The sequence below is a fragment of the Ovis canadensis genome, chromosome 25 (assembly GCF_042477335.2).
Source record: "Ovis canadensis isolate MfBH-ARS-UI-01 breed Bighorn chromosome 25, ARS-UI_OviCan_v2, whole genome shotgun sequence".
Classification (NCBI taxonomy): domain Eukaryota; kingdom Metazoa; phylum Chordata; class Mammalia; order Artiodactyla; family Bovidae; genus Ovis; species Ovis canadensis.
This window is the reverse complement of record NC_091269.1, coordinates 44,511,749-44,534,316: the sequence shown is the minus strand read 5'-3', so window position 1 is coordinate 44,534,316 and position 22,568 is coordinate 44,511,749. Positions and strand designations below refer to the sequence as shown.

At 46.8% G+C, this 22,568-nt stretch overlaps 1 protein-coding gene and 1 long non-coding RNA gene across 13 annotated transcripts in view; one reads left to right on the top strand and one right to left on the bottom strand.

Moving 5' to 3' along the window:
• The window catches only part of SGPL1 (sphingosine-1-phosphate lyase 1), an 83,825-nt gene that overhangs the window by 53,168 nt on the left and 8,089 nt on the right, over positions 1-22,568 (bottom strand). For 2 of the 12 annotated variants that reach the window (XM_069571984.1, XM_069571991.1), the window contains 2 exons: positions 1,369-1,449; positions 1,038-1,194 (listed from right to left, as the gene is read on the bottom strand). The gene's annotated coding sequence lies outside the window, so the exon portion shown is untranslated. Of the gene's footprint in view, positions 1-153; positions 897-1,037; positions 1,195-1,368; positions 1,450-22,442; positions 22,535-22,568 lie in introns of those variants that run through there. The other 10 variants (XM_069571992.1, XM_069571993.1, XM_069571990.1 and 7 more) reach the window with 9 other exon arrangements.
• Positions 3,717-7,041, top strand: LOC138429967 (uncharacterized). The gene is made up of 2 exons (XR_011252926.1): positions 3,717-4,113; positions 5,396-7,041. It is a non-coding gene; the product is annotated as an uncharacterized lncRNA (long non-coding RNA).

Sequence of the window (22,568 nt, the reverse complement as noted above, 5' to 3'; positions counted from 1 at the left end):
CTGGCAGTCTGCTTCCCTCCCGCCGCTGACCAAACGCCACCAGATCCAGCCCCCCTACAAAAGCAATTCCCTTCCAGGTAGATCCGAGGGAAACGCCCAGCCCGCAGCGGACAGAGGCCTCGCGGCCCGGAGCCCCGCCCACTCCAAACTAACCCGGCGGACCAGCGGCCGCTCCAGGCAGACCAGCCCCAGGGTCCAGCCTCCACTGGCCGCTCTTCAGAAACAAGCTGGCCTCGTTCTAGACTTCATCCCTCCCTCCACACAACCCTTTCCTCGCCGGGGAAGGATCGGCAAACCTGCCCACCGCGAGACCACTCCTACCGCGCCCGCGAGTGGAGTTTCATATCCGGCTCCGTCTCGGCCCTGGCGCGAACCTGGCATTCAACTCAAGACCTGGGGTGGCCTGCGCCCCTACCCTCAGCCCGAACCCGAGCCCGCCCCGAGGTGCTGGCCCCTCGGTCCGGCCCGGCCCTTCCAGCAGTCCTCACCCGCTCCGCCTCAGGGCCCCCCGCCGTCCCGACACTCCTCCTCCGCCCCGGCCAGGACCCGCCTCCCATTCAGTCCCGACTCTCTCCAAACCCAAACCAAAGCCCTCCTCCCCAGCGCGGACCCGTCTTCTTCCTCGGGGTCCGCGGCGGCCCAGTAAACCTTCTCTGCCGGGAGCCAGCGCCCGCGCTCCTTCCCTCCCGACACCCTCTAGCCGCCCTTGCCTCTCTTCACAGCGAGACCGACTCACCGGCCGCCGCCGAGATTAAAGATCCGGCCGCCGGCGGCCCCGCCCCTCCCCGCCCCGCCCGGAAATGGCCCCCGCGTTGCCCCCCGCCCGTCCCCCAGCTCTGGCGTGCGCGGCCCCGCCGCCGAACACGCGCACGCGGGGACTCGGGCGCCGGGCCCGCGTCCCCTCCGAGCCCCAGGGGGCGCGCGCGCCTCCTACTGGCCTGGCGGGGGCGGCACCAAAGCCCTCCTGGGAAGGTGGAACCAGCCCTCCCCATAAGGTCCCCCCAGCTTCGTCAGTCTCCTTTTTAAAACCAACTTACTGGTCACTTTTGGTGACTTGAAGCCCCTGAGAGAGTCAGCCTGCAGAGCACTGTACAAACTGATCCAGAACGTCGATTCAAGATGTGTCTCTAGAGAGGCTTCTGGAATTTCAGTGAGTGACTCAGAGATTTGCTCCTTGTCTCTTTCCTGAGACTTCTTTTGAGGTCAACGATGGGTGAAGAAAAGCGACAGGAAAAGGCTCCTTATTGGAAATGTCATCCCCATCCTTCCCTCTGCCCACAAAAAGGGAGAACAGGGACTATAGGTGTTGGGCAAAAATTGTATCAATACTACTTTATTTTCATGAGCAATGTTGGTGAAAGTACTCACCCGGATAGCAAAGGTCACCCGTCATTTCTAAAAGGACCAACTCTGAAGTCAGCTTCATGACTTGTCTGTGTTGTCACGACACTAATTCGGCAGAAGCAGAAGACAAGGTAGTCACTTGTAACTGATCAGTGATCTGCATACAGTATTTTTTCAACAAATTATTTAAATGACACCTACCTGGAATCTTGACATCTTAATAAAAAATGACACTTAAGGAGGGTACCAAATTCCATCCTCTTGCAAAATGTTGTCATGACACTAATTGGGGGGGGGGGGGTTCATCAGTATTGTCATTACACTCATCTAGTGTTTTTAGGATGGAATTCCTTGTTATCACGCCTGCCCTTCTCTGCACAGCCCTTTTTGCACTTCCCAGTTTCCCAGATAGAATGGTCAAAATTCTGAAAGAGTCAAATAAGATCTCTCTGGGTTTCCCCAGCTTCACCTCCACCCATCAGAAGTCCTGGACATCTCTACTATCCAGAGCTCCTGAATCAGACACTAATAATGCCAGACCCTTAGCCCTTTTCCTGCTGTTGCCCAGTAGACATTCACTCTCTACTGTGTTGAAGGGTCAGAAAATGTCCTGGAACTTCCTGCCAATGCCTATTCATCAAGAGTAATTTGGGGGACTGGGGGTCCAGTGGCTGGTGGTCCACCTGCCTGGTGGTCCAGTGGCTGGGAATCCACCTCCCAATACAAGGGACACGGGTTCAGTCCCTGGTCTGGGGAGATCTCACGTGGCATGGAGCAACTAAGCCTACGCACCAGAACTGCTGAAGTCCACGCTCACCTAGAGCTCATGCTCCACCACGAGAAGCCATTGCAATGAGAAGCCTGTGCTCAGCAACGAGAGAGCAGACTCTGCTGCCACAACTAGAGAAAGGCTGTGTGACAGTGAAGACCCAGAGCACCCAAAAATAAGTAAATAAAATACTTTTTAAAAAAAGAGTAACTTTAGGGCTTCCCAGATAGCTCAGTTGGTAAAGTATGTGCCTGCAATGTAGGAGAGCCCAGTTCAGTTCCTGGGTCAGGAAGATCTCCTGGAGAAGGGATGAGCTACCCACTCCAGTATTCTTAGGCTTCCTTTGTGGCTCAGCTAGTAAAGAATCCACCCGCAATGCAGGAGACCTGAGTTGAATCCCTGGGTTGGGAAGATCCCCTGGAGAAGGGAAAGGATACCCACTCCAGTATTCTGGCCTGGAGAATTAAGTTATGATCAACCCAGAGAGCATATTAAAAAGCAGAGACATTAGTTTGTCAACAAAGGTCCATCTAGTCAAGGCTATGGTTTTTCCATTAGTCATGTATGGATGTGAGAGTTGGACTATAAAGAAAGCTGAGCACAGAAGAATTGATGCTTTTGAACTGTGATGTTTGAGAAGACTCTTGAGTCCCTTGGACTGCAGGGAGATCCAACCAAGTCCATCCTAAAGGAGATCAGTCCTGGGTGTTCATTGGAAGGACTGATGTTGAAGCTGAAACTCCAATACTTCGGCCATCTGATGCGAAGAGCTGACTCATTTGAGAAGACCCTAATGCTGGGAAATATTGAGGACAGGAGGAGAAGGGGATGACAGAGGATGAGATGGTTGGATGGCATCACCGACTCAATGGACATGGGTTTGAGTAGACTCCGGCAGTTGGTGATGGACAGGGAGGCCTGGCGTACTGCAATTCACGGGGTCACAAAGAGTCGGACACAACTGAGCAACTTTCATTTTCACTTTGGGGATTCCAGGTTATGTCCTCCCTCGCCCTCAGTCCCCACCCTTCTGCTTTATTTCTTCTTCAGATCCTAGGATCTGCTTTCCCTAGCCTGCTTCTTAGCTGTCACCTCTCTTCCTTTAATCTAGAATGTCTGTGCCAGCTGCCTGAAGAGCAAGGTCCATATGTGATTCCTCCCTACACCAGTGTGGTACAGCTTCACTGGTCACACGCACAGCAGGCAGCCTGTTCGTTCTTCCCAAGTGAATCAGTTCAACCATATTGTCTAATCTTTATTGTTATGGACTAAAAGATCTCCCCCGAAATTCATATGTTGAGCTCTAATGGCAGGGCCTCTGGGAAACAGTTAGCTTTAGGTGAGGTAGTGAGGGTGGAGCCCCGTAATAGGATTCAAGTCTTTACAAGAAGACAGCAAGACCAGACAGAGCACGCCCCCTCTCTGTCTCCCTTTTTCTCTCTCTCTATCTCTCTGCACAAAGTAGTCCTGCAGGCACACAGTGAAATGGTAGGCATTTGCAAGCCAGGAAGAGGATCTTGCCAAAAACTGAATTTGCCTGCACCTTGACCTTGGACTTCCCAGCCTGTAGAACTGTGATAAATCAATGTCTCTTGTTTAAGTCATTCAGTCTGTGGTACTCTGCTATAGCAGCCTAAGCTGACTGAGACAGAACTATGCTAGGCACCTTTACATCCAAAGCTCTATTTATGTCCTAACGTGCCCAGACAAGCTGACTCTCATCATCTCTCAACTTGTAAATAAGGACATGCGTATGTGCTCAGCTGCTTCGGTTGTATCAGATTCTTTTCAACCCTATGGACTGTAGCCCGCCAGGTTTTTCCATCGATGGAATTCTCCAGGCAAGAATAGTAGAGTCGGTTGCCATGCCCTCCTCCAGGGGATCTTCCAGATCCACGGATCGAACCCGCGTCTCCTGCATCTCCTGCGCTGCAGGCAGATTCTTGACCCACTGCGCCACCTGGGGAGCCTGTAATCAAGGACGCTAAACCCCAAAGAAGGTAAACAATCATCCCAAAGACACGCAGGAGAATGGAGTGGAGTTCAGATGGGAAGGAATGACTTCAGATTTTGTAGGAAGAACCTAAAAAATGTTTGTTAATGAATTTGAATCAAAGAATGTGAGAGCTAGAGGGGCCTTCAACTATTTGCAGTTCAACCCCATAATACATGCATGAAGAAACCAAAGCCAGGAAAGGAATATGCCTCCTGGCAGAGCCCAGGGGCCCTGTTGTGGGGGACAGACAGGGGGTGAGGTTTCAGGACCCACTGCTCCTGTTTCCCACATTCCTTCTGATGCAGCATATCATCAGGGATTACAAGAGAAGCATCGTAGAAAATGACCAGAGATAAAAGATGTGTGAGAATTAAGAAAGAAAACTTCAGCCTTTACAGGAGAATCACAATGTACCAAAACAGAACAAAGTCCCCACTGACTATCAGGTTCACGTGTCCTAGCTATATTGGTGGGCCCTGGGGAGAAAGGAAGAGAGCAGAGAGCAAAGGGGACATAAATAAAAGACAGAGTTACAGTTCAGAGAGAGGAAGGATTTGGAAAAGTCAGAGTGGTGGTTAAGGAAGGGACCACATGCCCTCTCCTCCCTCCCCCACCGCCTAGACACTCCCATGCTAGAGGCTTCAGAAGTTCTACAAATGAGGGGCTCATCTGGCTGGTAGAGGGGCAGAGGTGCGGTGCTGGGGCTCCCATACTGGCAATGAGGTCTCCCAGCAAACAGCCCTGGCAGCCCAAGGGAGCTGATTAGAAATCCAGGTTCCTGGGACCGGGCTCCAGAGCTACCGAATTGCAATCTACATTTTATCAAGATCCCCAGACATGATAATATGCACAGTTGCACTTGAGAAGCACTTCCCTCAACACCTTGCTTGCAGAGAAAGCTTGGTGTTTTTCAGTTAAGATTGTACATTTGTTTGGGATGATTTAAGGAGACTGATCAAAAAAAAAAAAAGGATGGGGGTGAAGAGGAGAACTAAGGCTCCCCAAGTTGGCCTTTGGTGCCATCATGGAGCCTTTCAGGATAACAGAAGACTGGGAGGGATTAGAAAGGGCAGGAGGGGTGGGAGGAGAGGAAGAGGGGAGGGGGAGAGGCGGGGTGGCTGGGGGTGGGGGGCCACCAGGGAGGGACTGAAATAACTGCTGATGACAGAAGGTTGGGGATGGCAGGGAGGAGTGTGGAAGAAGATGGTCTGGGATTTTTTTTCCCCTCACATGGATTCTTTTAAAATAATTCATACCAGCAAATCTGTTTCTGCTTAAAATGGCAGCTGGCCATGGCCAAGTTGGAGACACCCCTCCCTTCGCATACGAGCACACACGCTCCACTCTGAAAGGCAGGAACATGCTATCATGCCTCCACTCCTGTCCCTGACACCCCTCCCCCCAGCCCCAGCCATCCCAGCCAGGGATTTTCTGTGGGAGCTCTGGTTTGGACAGAACTGCCGGCAAATCTCATGGAGGTTGCAGCTTCTGAACTCTTGGGAAGGAACAGCGCACAGGAAAGCCCCCACCGCAGGACATCCGCTCATGGAGCCTAAAACGCCCAAGGAGGGCTGTAGACCACTCAATGGCAGCAGGCTGTGAAATGATCCTGACCGGACCTGCCACTGGGAACAAGGGTGCTGAGAGCCGACCCGACGTGGGAGCACCTGGGCAGGAAGCATGTGTCCAGAGGTTGCCAAATGGGATGAAGACTAAAGAGCAGTGGATCACTAAGCTACACATCCCAGACTCAGGCAAAAGTCAGAGCGGCCAAGTCTGATCTTGAGAGACGAGCGATTTCCCAAGAAAGCCCACCTTTCCTGAGGAAGCACCCTGTTGCTATCCAGGCTGCACAATCACTCCTAGCAAAGCATCAAAACCAGAGAGTGACTGCTTATCGAAAACCAAATAAATACCAACTTCCTTGGGCAAAAGGAAACCACCTGGGCCTGCAATGATGGAACAGCTTTGAAGGCAGGCTAGCCTCTACCCAGAGATCACTGTGTGGCCTCAGGCAAGTGGGTTTAACTGAGCCTGGGCTTCCTCAGTTGAAAAACAAAGGTTGATAGCATCTATCCTGGGACTGTGGTGGCAGGTGGATATGTGTACCCAATGTAGGGCCAAACCCACAGAAGGCATTCAAGAGCTGTTAGTCTAACTTCCCCCACGTGCACGAGGGAGCTCAGATAACCTGCCAGGCTGGGCTCTGGGACTGGCTAAACCAAACCTTGCCCTCTCACCTCATTGCTCTTGGTCTGGCTCGGTCCCCATCAGGACCTGATCCTGACAGTTGATTAGTCTTTCCAACCAACATGCCACTTGCCCCATTAAGTGCACCCTAGACCGCTTGCCCTAGGTCTTTTCCAGGCTTGCCCAGGAGCTACAGTATTCCTGCGGGTTTTGTTGTCTGTTGTCTCTAGATCAGCAAGTCCCAAACCAATGAGCCCTAACACCCTTTTTATGGGCGTTACAAAATATATGTCATATACAGGGGTGTGTACCCACCTATATAGCAATATAGTGTCCTAACTTTAAAAGTGAAAGACATCATTTAGAAAATTGTCCATGAAGTTAGCAGATGAGTGAACTTAGAATGAATAAGTATTCACTGAAGAGAAGGTGATATTTAATTGAATATTGTTGTCACTTTTTCCTTTATATTTGCCGTTTTGAAATAAGGGCTAAATGAGGTTCTTTATATTAGTACATACAGCTTTTGAGACTAGGAAAGCTACAAATGCAGGACAGAGGTCTTGTCTTTGTGACACTATTGCTCTGTGAACACCAATGCCATGGGTGATGTGATTTTCCAAAATGACAGATTAAGAGTTGATAAAGTTCCAAGCAAAATGAAGGATAACCTACAAGCAACATTCAGCATGGTAGATGTGTACCAGGAAGAGTGTATAATAAAACCATGTTTTTAAAGAAATCCACTTTTTTTTTGTATGAAAGTGAAATTGAGCTCTTGGCTCATTTGACTGAACCACAGCTTTTCCCCTATATGATTGTTCTGGCTGTATGTTATGTTAAAAAAACCAAAATGTGTAGGGCTCAGGACACCTCTTCATGTGAGGGGCTACCTTTGCAATGTCCACATTACAAGACATCTAACATTCATCACCGTCACCGAATGCCAGAGAAACTGCCCCAATCATTGTGACAACCAGACATTTTTTAAATTTCAGGATGCCCCCTAGGGAGCCAAATTGTCCCACTGAGGACTGAGGACAGGAATGGTTGCTAAGACAAGCCTCATCTTCATATCTACAGCTGAACATCTGTCAAGTTAAAGGCACTCAAGCATCATCCAGCCCAACCTTGCCATCTAGCATTATATATCAGAAATGCCAAGGAACTTTTCTGAATCCCCATGTTAGGACTTCCCTATATTCCCTAGTGAATGAGGGATAGGGTCCAAATATCTGTATTTTGAACACCCTTCCCTGGTGGCTCAGTAGATAAAGAATCCACCTGCAATGCAAGAGACTTGGGTATGATCCCTGGGTCAGGAAGACCCCCTGGAGAAGGAAAAGGCAACACACTCCAGTATTCTTGCCTGGAAAATCCCATGGGCAGAGGAGCCTGGTGGGCTACAGTCCATGGGGTTGTGAGAGTCAGACACAACTTAGCAACTAAACCAGCACCAGCTAAAAGTTGCTAGGTTCTATTCATTCTCATCAGTGTCTACACCTTGGTCCCATAGCTAGTGGAAACCAAACCTAGAATTCCTGACCTTCCAGCTCCAGAAGCCCAGGCCCACAAAATGTAATGAAACTTACAGGTTCTCATGATGGCTTTGAGACTCACACACGGTGTGGCTTTGGATGCACCATTTACCCTCTCTGGGTCTCAATGTCCTGACCTCAAAATTGTATAGACAGAGGACACTGCACTCCAACTCTGTCAGTCTAGAATTCTCTCTGCCCCACTTGGGTTACACTTTCCAGATGCCACTCCACCTCTCTGTGCTCCAGTTCCCAGGAGGGACCCTTGATCACATAGTTATTTGGAGGCAGAGGGTGTCTGCCCTGGTCCTGTGCTGGGGATGCATGGTGAGGCCTGGATGCCTGTGCCCTCCCCCTCTCCTCCCTCTCAGTATTGACACAGATGGGATGTGATGAAGAGTAATGCAAGCCCTGTGCAAACAGAGGACTAGGCGGGTAATTAGTGACCCATGGTTACTCCTTGCCTGGCCCTGTAGAACCTGTTTCCAGGGCTGACTCACACAGAGGAGCCGGCTTGGGACTGCTGGGCAGTACCTGCACCCAGGGCTCAAGGTCAGAGTGGAAGGAGAGGGCATCCATCTCTGCAAGCAGATGAAAAACATTTTATGTCTTACAAGGTCAAAGAAATTTCCCCATGTTGCTATTTGTTTGCTTGTTTGTTTTTAAACTAAGGGCAGTTCTCCATGTTCCGTGCTTGGGGGAATGGACGCAGGCAGCGGGATCAAGGATAGCATGAGCTGAGAGGGCGGGATGAGCAGGAGTTAACCAGGCAGAGTGATGCAAGAAGAATGTTCTGGCTGAGGGCACTGTGTGTGCCAAGGCCCAGTGGCCAGTGTAGGAGGGCCAGCAAGGGTGGCCAGGGTCAGGGGGAGGGGAGGGAGAGGCTGTACAGGTCAGTAGGGGCAGATGTGTAGGGCAGGGGTACAAATACACATGCCTTCAGGGTCCCAAGCATGTAAATGGGAGAGTGACTACTTTGGGGAGCAGACCTCAGGCTCATTCATTCATCCATTCAACTATTTAAATGTTATGTTGCAATATCCTGAGTGGGGGATGAATCACTGAGCAAAATAAAGATCTGTGCCAACATGCAGCTTGCATTCATGTGGAAGGAGACAAACAGAATAACTAACTATATGGCAAGTTAGAAGGTGCCAAGGGCTATGGAAAACAGAAGTAAAGCCAAGTATGGGAAACAGAAAGTGTAGCGGACGAGTAGGTGGTCGTGGATGCTGCCGTTTTAAGTAGAATATGAGGTGAATGCAACTTGCGAAGACTCTTTTGCCTTAGTTAGCAACAGGAAACAGCAAGCCAGCATAATTTCTCGAGAGAAAGCACAAAAATATTGTGGGACCACATTGTGTTCCTGTTGTCATTTGCAAAATCTATCTTGTGACCATGATGTCACTTGCTGAATCACCCCTCTTTGTTAATTCCATCTTTCTCTCCCAAGACAGAGAAGAGAAATTTGTAGTTGCAGAGTGATCAGCTTGAGACTTTGTAAGACTTCCCCAGAGGGATGTAGCGAGTGTCAGAAGCAGGCTTATAGCTATAAACAACTTGCTTTAAAGGACTGAAATGATTTGTATATTATAGGGACTTAAAGAATATTTGAATGAAACAAGTTTTTAATTGGGTCTAAGAAGATGCAATAATGAGGGACTGTTTCATTAGCTGTTTGGGCAGTCAGTGGAATGGTTTGTACATTTCGAATGCTTGACTTACGTGAGAAGCGGAGAGTCAGAGCAGGTATTTGAGATATGTCTGAGTGAGTGGTTTCCTGTGCAGTGACCCTTGCAACATCTGTCCCTAAGTGGCAGATGATGGTTTGCGCCTCAAAACTGAGTGTCACAGTCCCCTCAAGCAGATTCACAAGGACTAGCTTCAGGCTGCTTTGCCCACCAGGAGGCGAGTCAGCAGTGGACCCCAGGGTTTCTGGAGATTTTGGAACCCCAGTCACTGCTCTGACACTGGGACACTCAGAGGGGACATAAGGCAAGTAGGAATGGCCGTGTCATCCTGTCCTTCCCATGAGTCCTTTTTCAACCTACTGAAGCATGGGAATCTAGGTGTATGAATTTGCTAGGACTGCTGTAACAAAGGACGATGAACAGGGTAGCTTGAACAGCAGACATTTGTTGTCTTACTGTTCTGAAGACTAGAAACCTGAGATCCAGGTGTTGGCAGGACTGGTTCCTTCCAAGGGCAGTAGCAACAGAGAATGGGCCCCAAGCCTCTGCCCTAGGAGGGCAGTTTTCTGGCAGTCCTTAGTGTTCTTTAACTTGTAAAAGCCTCGTCCCCATCTCTGCCTTTGTCTCTGTGTGCTGTCTCTCTGTGTGATGTCTGTGTGCACACTTCCCCTTTTTATAAGTACACCAGTTATATTGGATGAAGGTCTCATCCTCCTCTAGTTTGACCTCATCTTAACGAACTACATGTATGATGACCCCTTTTCCAAAGAATGTTCCATTCTGTGGTGCTGACAGTGAGGACTTCAACATATGAATTATTGGGGGGCACAATTCAGCATACCACACGAGGGTTGATAGAAATAGCTGCAGCGTGAATGTAGCTACTCTATTGGTTACTGCCGAAACCCACTCTGTTTTGTGGGAAATGATCAGATCAGAAAGAATCCTGTGGTTAAAGGGGAGGTACCCATCCTGGTCTGACAGGTTAAAGGTATAGCCCTCTAGACATGGATTAGTTTCTCTTGAGCTATGAACATGACTTGTCCCCTGGGACTGTTGACCTGAGGTCACACATGGCAGGATGCTGGTCAGGGCACAGCGTGGACTGTAGTTCTGGGAAGCTCTTTTTAGTCAGTTTATCTCACTTTCCAAGAGTCCTGAGCTTGTGCCCTTGTTCAAATTCTAGAACCAACTGTCTTTACTCTTTGCTGAGATAAATGCAAAAGCCTGGTGCCTAGTCTGCCATTTGAGACTAGGGGCATTTGAGACCAGAGGGGATTGCCCAGTGCCATCTCTGAACACAACCTCACAACCACAACAAGTCAAAACCAAGGCTAAGTGTCAGAGAATCCACTGCAGAAAATGCATGAACAAGGGTCAGCAGAGATTGCCTGGGCCACACCCCAGACTATTTGGAAAGTTCTTACCTAAGTCGCCCATAAGTGGTAATCCATAGGGGGCTTCCCTGGCGGGTCAGCGGTTAAGACTTTGCCTTCCAATGGAGGGGATGCAGTTTCGATCCCTGGTTGGGGAACTACAATCCCACATGCCCCGTGGCCAAAAAGCCAAGAAACATATAACAGAAGCAATATTATAACAAATTCAATAAAGACTTTAAAAGCAGTCCACATCAAAAAATTTCATGAAAAAGATGGTAATCCACAGCAATAAACATCTGTCAGTAGATGTACTGATCTGTCTGTGAATTAAATTATATACCTGGAGAGGATGACCTCTGAGGGAAGGTACCATACAAGGCCCAGTCACCTGAATGCTCTTCTTGAACTTGGCCCACAAGGCCCCTGGGGAGAGAGCCCCTGCCCTCTCTCTACCTTCAGCTCCCACATCTCTACCTCACTCTCAGACATTATACCCCCAGCATAGCTAGAGTAACCATGTAATTAATCATCCAATCTGGGACACTTCTGAGGCTGAGGACATATTAGTAAGTTTTCTGGGAGAACAGAAAAAAATTGGTCTGTCTTGTGCCATCTGGGATTTCTGGTTTCCCAACCATGTGGAATTACTTAGAGTTCCCATAACATGCCATGGGCTCCTATATCTCCAGACTTTGGCATATACTCTCACTTCTTGGAACACCTGCTTCTCCCACGTCCATTGAGACCACCTTCTACAGCCCACTCCTCTGTGGAGCCTTCCCCAAAACTCACAGATGAACTTGGAGTCTCCACTGTCCTTATTACGTTCGATCTTCATTTTTATTGATGTCCCACAAGACCAGTAACCTCTTGAAGATACTCATTATTTCTTTCCATCTTTGGGTTCTCTAGTGTATTCCATGTTGCAGGTACTCAACAAATATGTGTCTAATCAGTGATTTTGTGACTAGCCTGGAGAAGAGGTGGGTATGAGAACAAAGTTCAAATGTGTACAGAGTTGTCATCACACAGAGGACCTAGACTTGATTTATTCTTATGAATAAATCAAGAATATTGACTAGAAGCTTCAGGAAGATATATTTAAGTGCAATATTAAGAAGAACTTTCTAGCCAACAGGATCACAGACAGAAAAAGAACAGGCAACCTTGGGCAGCAGAGAGCTCCCTATCACTACAGCTGTTTTGTTGACAAGTATTAGCATACAGTGGGTAGGAATTCTGAGGTGAGGATTCAGATATGGAACGGGTGAGTGGCCAGAATAACTACCTTTAGACTCTGATTCATCTATTCATGAATTCACTGAATATTTATTGGGCATGAGGCATTGTACCAGGTGTTTGATAAGTAAGTACAACACACACAGACTCACGTAACTAACCACCATGCAGAGCAAGGCAATATGCTTGGTGATGAACAAGATGGAGGTATCCTCTAACCTTTTGGAACTGACAGGCTTACAATAAAGAGATGTGAAATTACAAGAATTATTGGGTATTCAAAGAGAGTTTGAGGGGAGAACGTGGGGTGGAAGCGGAGAATGACGTTTAAGCTGAAAAGAGATAGGAAACTTGTTGGATTCCATGAACTTAGATCTTTCTGGAGAGCTGAGACTTATTCTCTCTTCTCTGATGTCTGCTCTTCTAAGTGAAACTTCCTGAATGCTGACTTAGACCAGTCTGTAGCTGCCAGCTGCAGAGCCTTGGGTCCTGCTCAGACGACAGGTTACCAGGTAACTGACCATCGCAGGGGAGACAGGTGGGGTGGCTGAGCCACGGGGGGTCATTAGTCATGCCGCTTCCTTTCCTCCTTTCTTCTCTAAAATATCATCCAACAGCTAGTCACACAGACTTTGGGACAATAGAAGCACAGGTAATGCCATGGTAGGTAAGCCCAAGAGCCTGGTAGAGGCTCAATTTTCAGAGCAGTTAAGTCTCATCAAAGCACTCAGTGATACTGGCCGCAATCCAGAATCCCATGTATGAAGCAGAAAAGACACAACAGGTGAGATAAAGGGACATCATCACAGGATTTTCTCCTGTACACTGATGGGAAATAGCACTGGGATAATACAGCAGCCATTCACAAAATGTTTGCTTGATTTTGCAAATAGTAAGAAAAAAAAAATACTATGCATTAAGCCTTCATGATGGGCAAGGCGCTGTGCTGGGTGATTATATGCATTATCTCATTTATACATCAAACAGCCCTATAAGGTTGGCAGAATTATTATCTTTATTTTACAGAGGAGGAAATTGAGGCCTAGAGGTGTCGAAACTTATCTAAGACCGCACAGCTAGAGAATGGCAGGTCTGAGTATCTCCAGAGCCTCTGTTCTGAGGCCTTTTCATGGGGATGAATGAAAGCCCAACAAAGCGGAGGGGGTTTCTAATTCCAAAAGCAGGTGAGTACGCCCTCAGCAGAATACCAATTTAGGAAGAGAGGAATCTAAATTCACAGCATAGACAGAGTCAGCAGAAGGTCAATGAACTAGGGAAAAAGTTTTTAAATTACTCATATTACAAATAAACAATCTAACATATATCCATGTAAGGACTGAAAAACCAACAGAAAACTGGACAAAGGATGTGAACTGAGATCACAGGAAATGTATACAAACAGCACTTAAGCATATGAAAAGACGCCCAACTCCATTGATTAAAGAACAGCAAATTAAAACTAAACGTTTTGGCTCAAATGGTAAGGAATTTACCTGCAATGTAGAAGACCCAGATTCGACCCCTGGGCTGTGAAGATCCCCTGGAGAAGGGAATGGCTACCCACTCCAGGATTCTTGCCTGGGAAATTCCATGGACAGAGGAGTCAGGCAGGCCCCAGGGCATTGGGTCACAAAGAGTCGGACACGACAGAACAACTAACACTTTCACTTTGCAAGGTAATGTCATCGCCTACAAACCTGAAAATGTTGTGGAATGCAGCTATTGTGACCTTACATGTACAATATATTTGAAAAGAAGGAAATTGAAAGCAAATTACTTAAGCATCCTTGTTAAGAGATTACAAAAACACAAACTAAACTCAAAGAAAATGGAAGAAAGAAAATAAGAGGACCCCCAAACCTAAAATTTTTGGTGGGGGTTGGGGAGACTTCTAAACATAATAACCCTGGCAGGACTGATCAAGGAATGAGAGGGAGAGAATGAGCAAATTCGGTGCAATATCCAAAATGAAAAAAGCATCACTGTAGTTCCTAGAGACAATACAAAGACATGTGAAAGTTAAAAAAGTCATTTCTGACTTTTGTGACCCCATGGACTTGTAGCCCACCAGGCTTCTCTGTTCATGGAATTCTCCAGGCAAGAATACTGGAGTGGTAGCCACTCCCTTCTACAGGGGACCTTCCTGATCCAGGGATCAAACCTGGGTTTCCTGCATTACAGGCAGAATCTTTACTGTCTGAGCCACCAGGGAAGCACTGAGAAGTTCCTAGAGGTAATACAAAGATAGAGCCAATGCTATAAACTTGAAAAGGTAGATGCTTTGGAAAAATTCCTTGAAAAATGCAATAGATGCCAACAGCAAAATTACAAAGGTATTAGAATTAGAATTATTTGATGTATATATATGAAGATTTTATAGCAGATGGGACTTTTAAAATGTTTCAATGAGCAATAAAGAATGCACTTGAAGTAAGTGGGGAAAAAAATAGAAAGCCTTAGCAAAGAAATAGGAGACATAAAGAACCAAAAGAAAATTATAAAACTCAAAACTACAATAATTGAACTAAAATCTCAGTGGATGGGCTCAAAATCATAATAGAAGTGAAAGAAGAAAGAATCAGTGAACTGGAAGATAGAGCAATAGAAATTATCCAGTCTGGAAAACAAAAACTAGACCCCCAAAAAGTGAAAGTGAACAGAGCTATAGGGACCAAGTGGAAACAGTGTCAGACTTTAATTTTTGGGGCTCCAAAATCACTGTAGATGGTGATTGCAGCCATGAAATTAAAAGACACTTACTCCTTGGAAGAAAAGTTTTAGCCAACCTAGATAGCATATTCAAAAGCAGAGATATTACTATGCCAACAAAGGTCCGTCTAGTCAAGGCTATGGTTTTTCCAGTAGTCATGTATGGATGTGAGAGTTGGACTGTGAAGAAGGCTGAGCACAGAAGAATTGATGCTTTTGAACTGTGGTGTTGGAGAAGACTCTTGAGAGTCCCTTGGACTGCAAGGAGATCCAACCAATCCATTCTGAAGGAGATCAGCCCTGGGTGTTCTTTTGAAGGAATGATGCTAAAGCTGAAACTCCAGTACTTTGGCCACCTCATGAGAAGAGTTGATGTGCTGGAAAAGACCCTGGTGCTGGGAGGGATTGGGGGCAGGAGGAGAAGGGGACGACAGAGGATGAGATGGCTGGATGGCATCACGGACTCGATGGACGTGAGTCTGAGTGAACTCCGGGAGTTCCACTATAGGGACCCATGGGACTATAACAAAAGCTCTAATATTTGTTCTATCAAAGTCCCAGAATAAGAGAAAGAAAGAGTGCAGAGCTGAAAAAGAACTCAAAGAAATAATGGCTAGAAACATTCAAAATTGGGCAAGAGACAAACCTAGAGCTTCAGGAAGCTGAACAAATCAAATAAAATAAAGCCAAAGAAATCCACATGCAGACATATTATTATTAACCTTCTGAAAACTAAAGACAAAAAAAAAAGGAGGGGGGCAGCCAGAGGAAAACAACATTTCATCTAGAAAAGAAAAGAAATAAATAAATAGAATGACAACAGATTCCTCCTCACAAATCAAGAAGATCAGAATGTAGTGGTACAGTATTTTTCAGATGATATAAAAAAGAAATGAAAACCCAGAATCCTATATCTAAGCAAAAACATCCTATAGGAATGAAGGGGGAAATCAAGACATTCTCCAGATGAGGACAACTAAGACGATTTGTCACCAGCAGTCATGCCCAAAAAGAATAAAGAAAGTTCTCAAAACAGAAAGGAAACAATAAGAGAAGAAACCTTGGAACAGCAGGAAGGAAGGAAGAAAACAGTAAGTTAAAAATATGTGTAAAAATAAATAAATGTATATTTTAAAAAATATATGTGTAAATAGGCTTCCTTTCTCGTGAGTTTTCTAAATAAATGTTTGAAAGTTGAAGCAAAAATTATATCTAACACTGCTTGATATGATTCTAAATGTATTTAGAGGAAATTATTTAAGACAGTGGTATTACAAAAGAGGAGAGTAACGTACATAAAAGGAAGTAAGATGTCTATACTTAAAACCTTCACTTGAACTGGTAAAACAATGATACCAGTAGACTGTGGTAAGTTTTTTATATATAATGCAATACCTAGAGCAACCACTGAAAAGTTATACAAAGAGATACACTGAAAAACACCACAGGTAAATAAAAATGGAATTCTTTGCAGGCTGATTCTTTACCATCTGAGCCACTTAAGAAGCCCCAGCTGAAACCGCCTTAAAAACCCAGAGGATGAAGAGCTTCTGGGAGTTTGAAGAGCTTCTGGGTTGAGATGTCTACATGTTTGGAGTGGCATCCCCAGCTCCACACGGATAGATGCTCCTGCATACAGAACCTTGTCCTACGTACCTCTTCATATGGCTATTCACCTGTATCCTTTATGATACCCTTTACTATACACTGGTAAACATAGGTATTTACCTGAGCTTTTTCAGCCATTCTAGCAACCTTTCAAACCCAAGGAGGGGATCATGGGAACCCCAATTTAATGCTGGCCTGTCAGAAATACAGATAACAACCTGGACCTGTGCCTGATGTTGTTACAAGCAAGGACTCATGTGTCTGAGGTCACAGAAAGCCAAATTCTGACAGTGGGTGTTTGCAGCAAAGTAAGGGTTTTATGGCCACACACCCAGCAAGGAAGTGGGAGACAAGTCTCGAGTCCTCTCCATTTGGTCTCTGAGCGTGGGGTGTTTTGAAGGGAAGAACAAGGAGGCTGGGATTACTCTGTCATCAGTGACACTTCTGTGACTATAGTTTGGGGATTCGGGAGGTCTCTAGTTTAGGATTCTTCAGCCAGGTTGTCCATGGCTCGAGGCCTGTTGGCTCACTTTGCCGTGGAGAAACAGCGTGACTTAGACCTTAATGATGTACCTATGGTAGCAACCTTAGGACATCAGTGTTATCAACAACAGCAATTTTAGTCATCTGACTCTGGTTGGTGAGTGTTCAGTTAGCACAGGACTGAGGTCAGAGGGGACAAGAAAGGGAATTAAGTTTTGAATAGAGAGATTAATCATCAACGTGGTAAGGGAACTGGGTTTCAGTGGGACTCAGGTTCAGGGTCTGAAGAGGGGGCAGCCTTGAAGCACTGAGCTCTTAAACTGTGGGGTCTGATGCTATCCCCAGGCAGATAGTGTCAGAATTAAGTTAAACCTGTAGGACACCCAGTTGGTGCCTGCTGAAATGCAGAAACCTATGGTGTGGAAAAACCCCTATACATCCAGTTTCAGAAATACTGAGAGTGGAGGAGAAAAATAGAGTTTTCCTTGATGAAGTTTCACATCACTAAATATCAAGATGTATTTAAAACTACAGTTATTGAGAGTGTCCCTGGTGGCTCAGACGGTAAAGAATCCACCTGCAATGCGGGAGACCTGGGTTCGGTCTCTGGGTTGGGAAGATCCCCTGGAGGAGGGCATGCAACCCACTCCAGTATTCTTGCCTGGAGAATCCCCGTGGACAGAGGAGCCTGGCAGGCCACAGTCCATGGGGTTGCAAAGAGTCAGACACGACTGAGCAACTAAGCACACACTACTGGTGGAATGGTAGACTCAGGGCATTCGAAAGGAAGAATCCAGATACAGACCCACACATATTTGGACAATTGAATTTTGACAAAGATGATACCACAGAGAAGCAAGTCAAGGAAAGTGTTTTTTAAACCAGTGCTGATCAGGGACTTCCCCTGGAGGTCCAGTGGTTAGGGCCCCATGCTTCTTTGCTGGTCAGGGAACTAAGATCCTGCATGTGGCAGTGTGGCCAAATAATAGAGGCGAAAACGGTGCTGGTCAAAGAGATATTTGTAGGGGAAACAATATGGCTCTGGACCTCTAACTTACACCATACACAAAAACCAATTCCAGATTGAACATAGATCTAAATGTGAAAGGTACAATAGGAAACTTTCCAAAAATAATATGGGAAAAAAAAAATACCTTCCTAACTTTGGAGAGGCAAAGATCTCTTAAAAAGGATGAAAATACTATTCATCACTAAGGACAAAATTAACCAATCTGGCTAAATTAAATTTAGGAACTTCTCTCCATCAAAAGACTGTATTTGGAGACAGAAGAGTAAGCCATGAGGGGAGAATATACCTTTCTTATATGTAAGAAAGGATTTCTCTGACCATCAACTTCCTCATCTGTAGAGTTAAATGAGATAATATGCTTACAAGGATTAGCTCAATGCCTGTCACATAAGAGGTATTCCATTGAATTTTATATTGCTCCTCTTATAACTGAGTCATCTCAGCAGGATGATCGCACTTCAAACCATTTCCAGGCAGACAAGAATCTCCCTCTTCTTTTTGACACTCAATAAAGAGGCGGCTCAGTAGTAAAGATTCCACCTGCCAATGCAGGAGACACAGGTTCAATCCCTAGATCAGGAAGATCCCCTGGAGAAGGAAATGGCAACCCACTCCAGTATGCTTGCCTGGGAAATCCCATGGACAGATGATCCTGGTGGGCTACAATCCATGGGGTTGCAAAGAGTCGGGGCATGACCGAGTGACTGAACACAAAAGGCAGTCAAAAGGATGTACCCTGAATTCCCTCATAAATCTTATAAAACAGTGTTGAGGGCATCTATAAGGTACCCCCTTCAGTCCCAAAGCTGCAATCTGCACGGAGATCCGGTGTCCAGTTTTAAACAACACAGTGGTAGGGGTAAGAAGTACAACGGGGGGATGAGTGGGTTTTATTCTTGACTGAGTCAGGCCACATTGTGGGAAATCCCCCAGGTGAGCTGAAAGCAGCGCAGAGGAGCTGGCAGGAGGGAAGAAGCCCTCTCTTCTTTCAAATACAGTCTCATTTATCATTGTAGCCACCAGGATTCCCAGAAGCATGCAAGAGGGGGCTTTCAGAATGGTTTCAAAGGGGTCACCTCATTCCTGCAGGGGCAAGCCCAGGAGAAGCCAGAGCCTAAAAGCCCTAGAGGCAAGGTCACATTCAGAGGCCACCCCAAAATGGGTCACTGCAGTGGCTTGAGTCACCACCCCCCAGAGGGGATAGGCAGAACTTTTGAAGGACTTGTGTTTGCCTCTGGCTATCCTCCTTCCTGCTCTTCTCCCCAGCAGAGGACACAGAGTGGAAAAGCCTCAGGCCACTGATAAGAAGCCTGGGAGGCTAAGAAAGACCCTCCAATAGGCCCACACCCATCCATTTTGAGGGCCAGCAGCCTCACTCCTTGGACAGGACCAATTGCCGTCTGCAGACTCTTCCATTTACATAGCCTGTTTACATCCCTAGCAGCCTCTGACCTCACCTCAGTCCTGTGGACAAAGGATTATCCTGAGCCCCTTTTTCAGGTGAGTCTCAAAGAAACAAAGTAAACTGCCCACAGTAGTTCTCAGGCTCAGGACCCATCCCATCCCCCTCCATGAAGATACCAGTGACAGATTCAGTTCAGTTCAGTTCAGTCGCTCAGTCGTGTCTGACTCTTTGTGACCCCATGAATCACAGCACGCCAGGCCTCCCTGTCCATCACCAACTCCTGGAGTTCACTCAGACTCACGTCCATTGAGTCCATGATGCCATCCAGCCATCTCATCCTCGGTCGTCCCCTTCTCCTCCTGCCCCCAATCCCTCCCAGCATCAGAGTCTTTCCCAATGAGTCAACTCTTCACATGAGGTGGCCAAAGTACTGGAGCTTCGGCTTTAGCATCATTCCTTCCAAAGAAATCCCAGGGCTGATCTCCTTCACAATGGACTGGTTGGATCTCCTTGCAGTCCAAGGGACTCTCAAGAGTCTTCTCCAACACCACAGTTCAAAAGCATCAATTCTTCTGTGCTCAGCCTTCTTCACAGTCCAACTCTCACATCCATACATGACTACTGGAAAAACCATAGCCTTGACTAGACGGACCTTAGTCGGCAAAATAATGTCTCTGCTTTTGAACATGCTATCTAGGTTGGTCAAAACTTTTCTCCCAAGGAGTGAGCGTCTTTTAATTTCATGGCTGCAGTCACCATCTGCAGTGATTTTGGAGCCCAAAAAAATAAAGTCTGACACTGTTTCCCATCTATTTCCCACGAAGTGATGGGACCAGATGCCATGATCTTTGTTTTCTGAATGTTGAGCTTTAAGCCAACTTTTTCACTCTCCTCTTTCATGAAGAGGCTTTTTAGCTCCTCTTCACTTTCGGCCATAAGGGTGGTGTCATCTGCATACTACAATTTAAAAAAAAGATGCCAGTAACATTAGTGATTAGTATTATTACCATTTGTGAGCATCTCTTATGCGCCAGGCATCTGACAGGTGCTTCGCTTCTATCAGCTCATTTGTCCTTCAGAACGACCTGAGAATTAGGTGACGACACCCCATTTTACAGGCTCCGAGAGGGTAATAACGTAGGAGATCATATCTGGTGCCAGGGACTATTCTAAACACTTCCATGTGCATTACATTCAGTTCAGTTCTGTCGCTCAGTTGTGTCCAAATCTGCAACCCCATGGACTGCAGCATGCCAGGCTTCTCTGTCCATCACCAACTCCCAGAGCTTACTCAAACTCATATCCATTGAGTCGGTGATACCATTCAACCGTCTCATTCTCTGTCGTCCCCTTCTCCTCCCACCTTCAATCTTTCCCAGCATCAGGGTCTTTTCAAATGGGTTGGTTCTTCCCATCAGGTGACCAAAGTATTGGAGTTTCAGCTTCAGCATCACTCCTTCCAATGAATATTCAGGACTGATCTCCTTTAGGATGGACAGGTTGGATCTCTTTGCAGTCCAAGGGACTCTCAAGAGTCTTCAACACCACAGTTCAAAAGCATCAATTCTTCAGTGCTCAGCTTTCTTTATAGTCCAACTCTCACATCCATACATGACTACTGAAAAAACCATAGCTTTGACTAGATGGACCTTTGTTGGCAAAGTAATGTCTCTACTTTTTAACATGTTGTCTAGGTTGGTCATAGTTTTCCTTCCAAGGAGCAAGTGTCTTTTAATTTCATGACTGCAGTCACCATCTGCAGTGACTTTGGAGCCCAAATAAATAAAGTCTGTCCTGTTTCCATTGTTTCCCCATCTATTTGCCATGAAGTGATGGGACCATATGCCATGATCTTAGTTTTGTGAATGTTGAGTTTTAAGCCAACTTTTTCACTCTCCTCTTTCACATTCATCAAGAAGCTGTTTGGTTATTCTTTGCTTTCTGCCATAAGGGTGGTGTCATGTGCATATTTGAGGTTATTGATATTTCTCCCAGCAATCCTGATTCCAGCTTGTGCTTCATCCAGCCCAGCGTTTCTCATGATGTACTCTGCATATAAGTTAAATAAGCAGGGTGACAATATACAGCCTTGACGTACTCCTTTCCCAATTTGGGACCAGTCTGTTGTATCATGTCCAGTTCTAACTGTTGCTTCTTGACCTTCACACAGATTTCTCACGATGCAGGTCAGGTAGTCCGGTATTTCCATCTCTAAGAATTTCCCAGTTTGTTGGGATCCACACGTCAGAAGGCTTTACATTAGGCAGTCTCAAAATCCCATGAGAATGAGCGCAAAAATCATCTTCCATTTCAGAGACATGAGAACTAAGGCTCAGAGACATCAGGTAAATTGTCTGAGGCTGCACAGCTAGGAGGTAGAGCTGGAATTGGAACCAAGTATTCTCGCCACTGTCGCACACCTCTGGCAGCACAGATGACACCCCTAGGGCAGCACACCTAGGGAGGGTCAGAATCCCATTGAGACCCCTGCCACTGACAGTCCAGGGCCCTTCCACCCAGCTCTCCTACCTGGAGTAGGACCGCAGGAAGGCTTTGGATCCTGTTGGCGGCCACCTCCTTTCCTTCTAAGAGACAGCTCTCTGAGAATCAACCCCCAGAAATAGGGCGCAGGGGGACAGACTCCTCCACAGTGGCAGACAGCCTGGTCATGCCGACAGAGCTGGCACCCAGCCCAACCAAACCTTTTGGCCAGTTTTTCTCTCTTTGCCTGCTGCACGCTGGCTGAAACAAGCCCCCAATTCTCATTTTCTCCCTTGAGCCCCATTGAAAGTGCTGAATGGGAGAGAGAGGAGGAGCCTGGAGGGCAGGAAAGCAGGGGGTGCTCGGTAAGCCCTTCTGCCCCTCCAGGAAGGGTAAGAGGAGCTGGCTAGGGGTGAGGAGAGGGGTGCTGGGGAGTGGTTCTGGAGTTGTAGGGCAGGGGTAACCTAGCAACCACTGGCTGATGCAGTCACAAAGCGACAGGCTTTCCCACAGAACTGACAAGGCTTCCCGCTGTCTTGTCCTTTGGCTCTTTTCTGCTCCAGCAGCGAGGGCTACTCACCCACATACTATAGCGGCCACTTTCCTTGGTGAGTGCAGAGGTCAGCCAGTGGGAAGGCACAGAGGGGGAAAGGGAAGTTCTGTTTCTGAATTGGTATCAGCCTTCAGGGCCCTTGTGCCTGGCCAA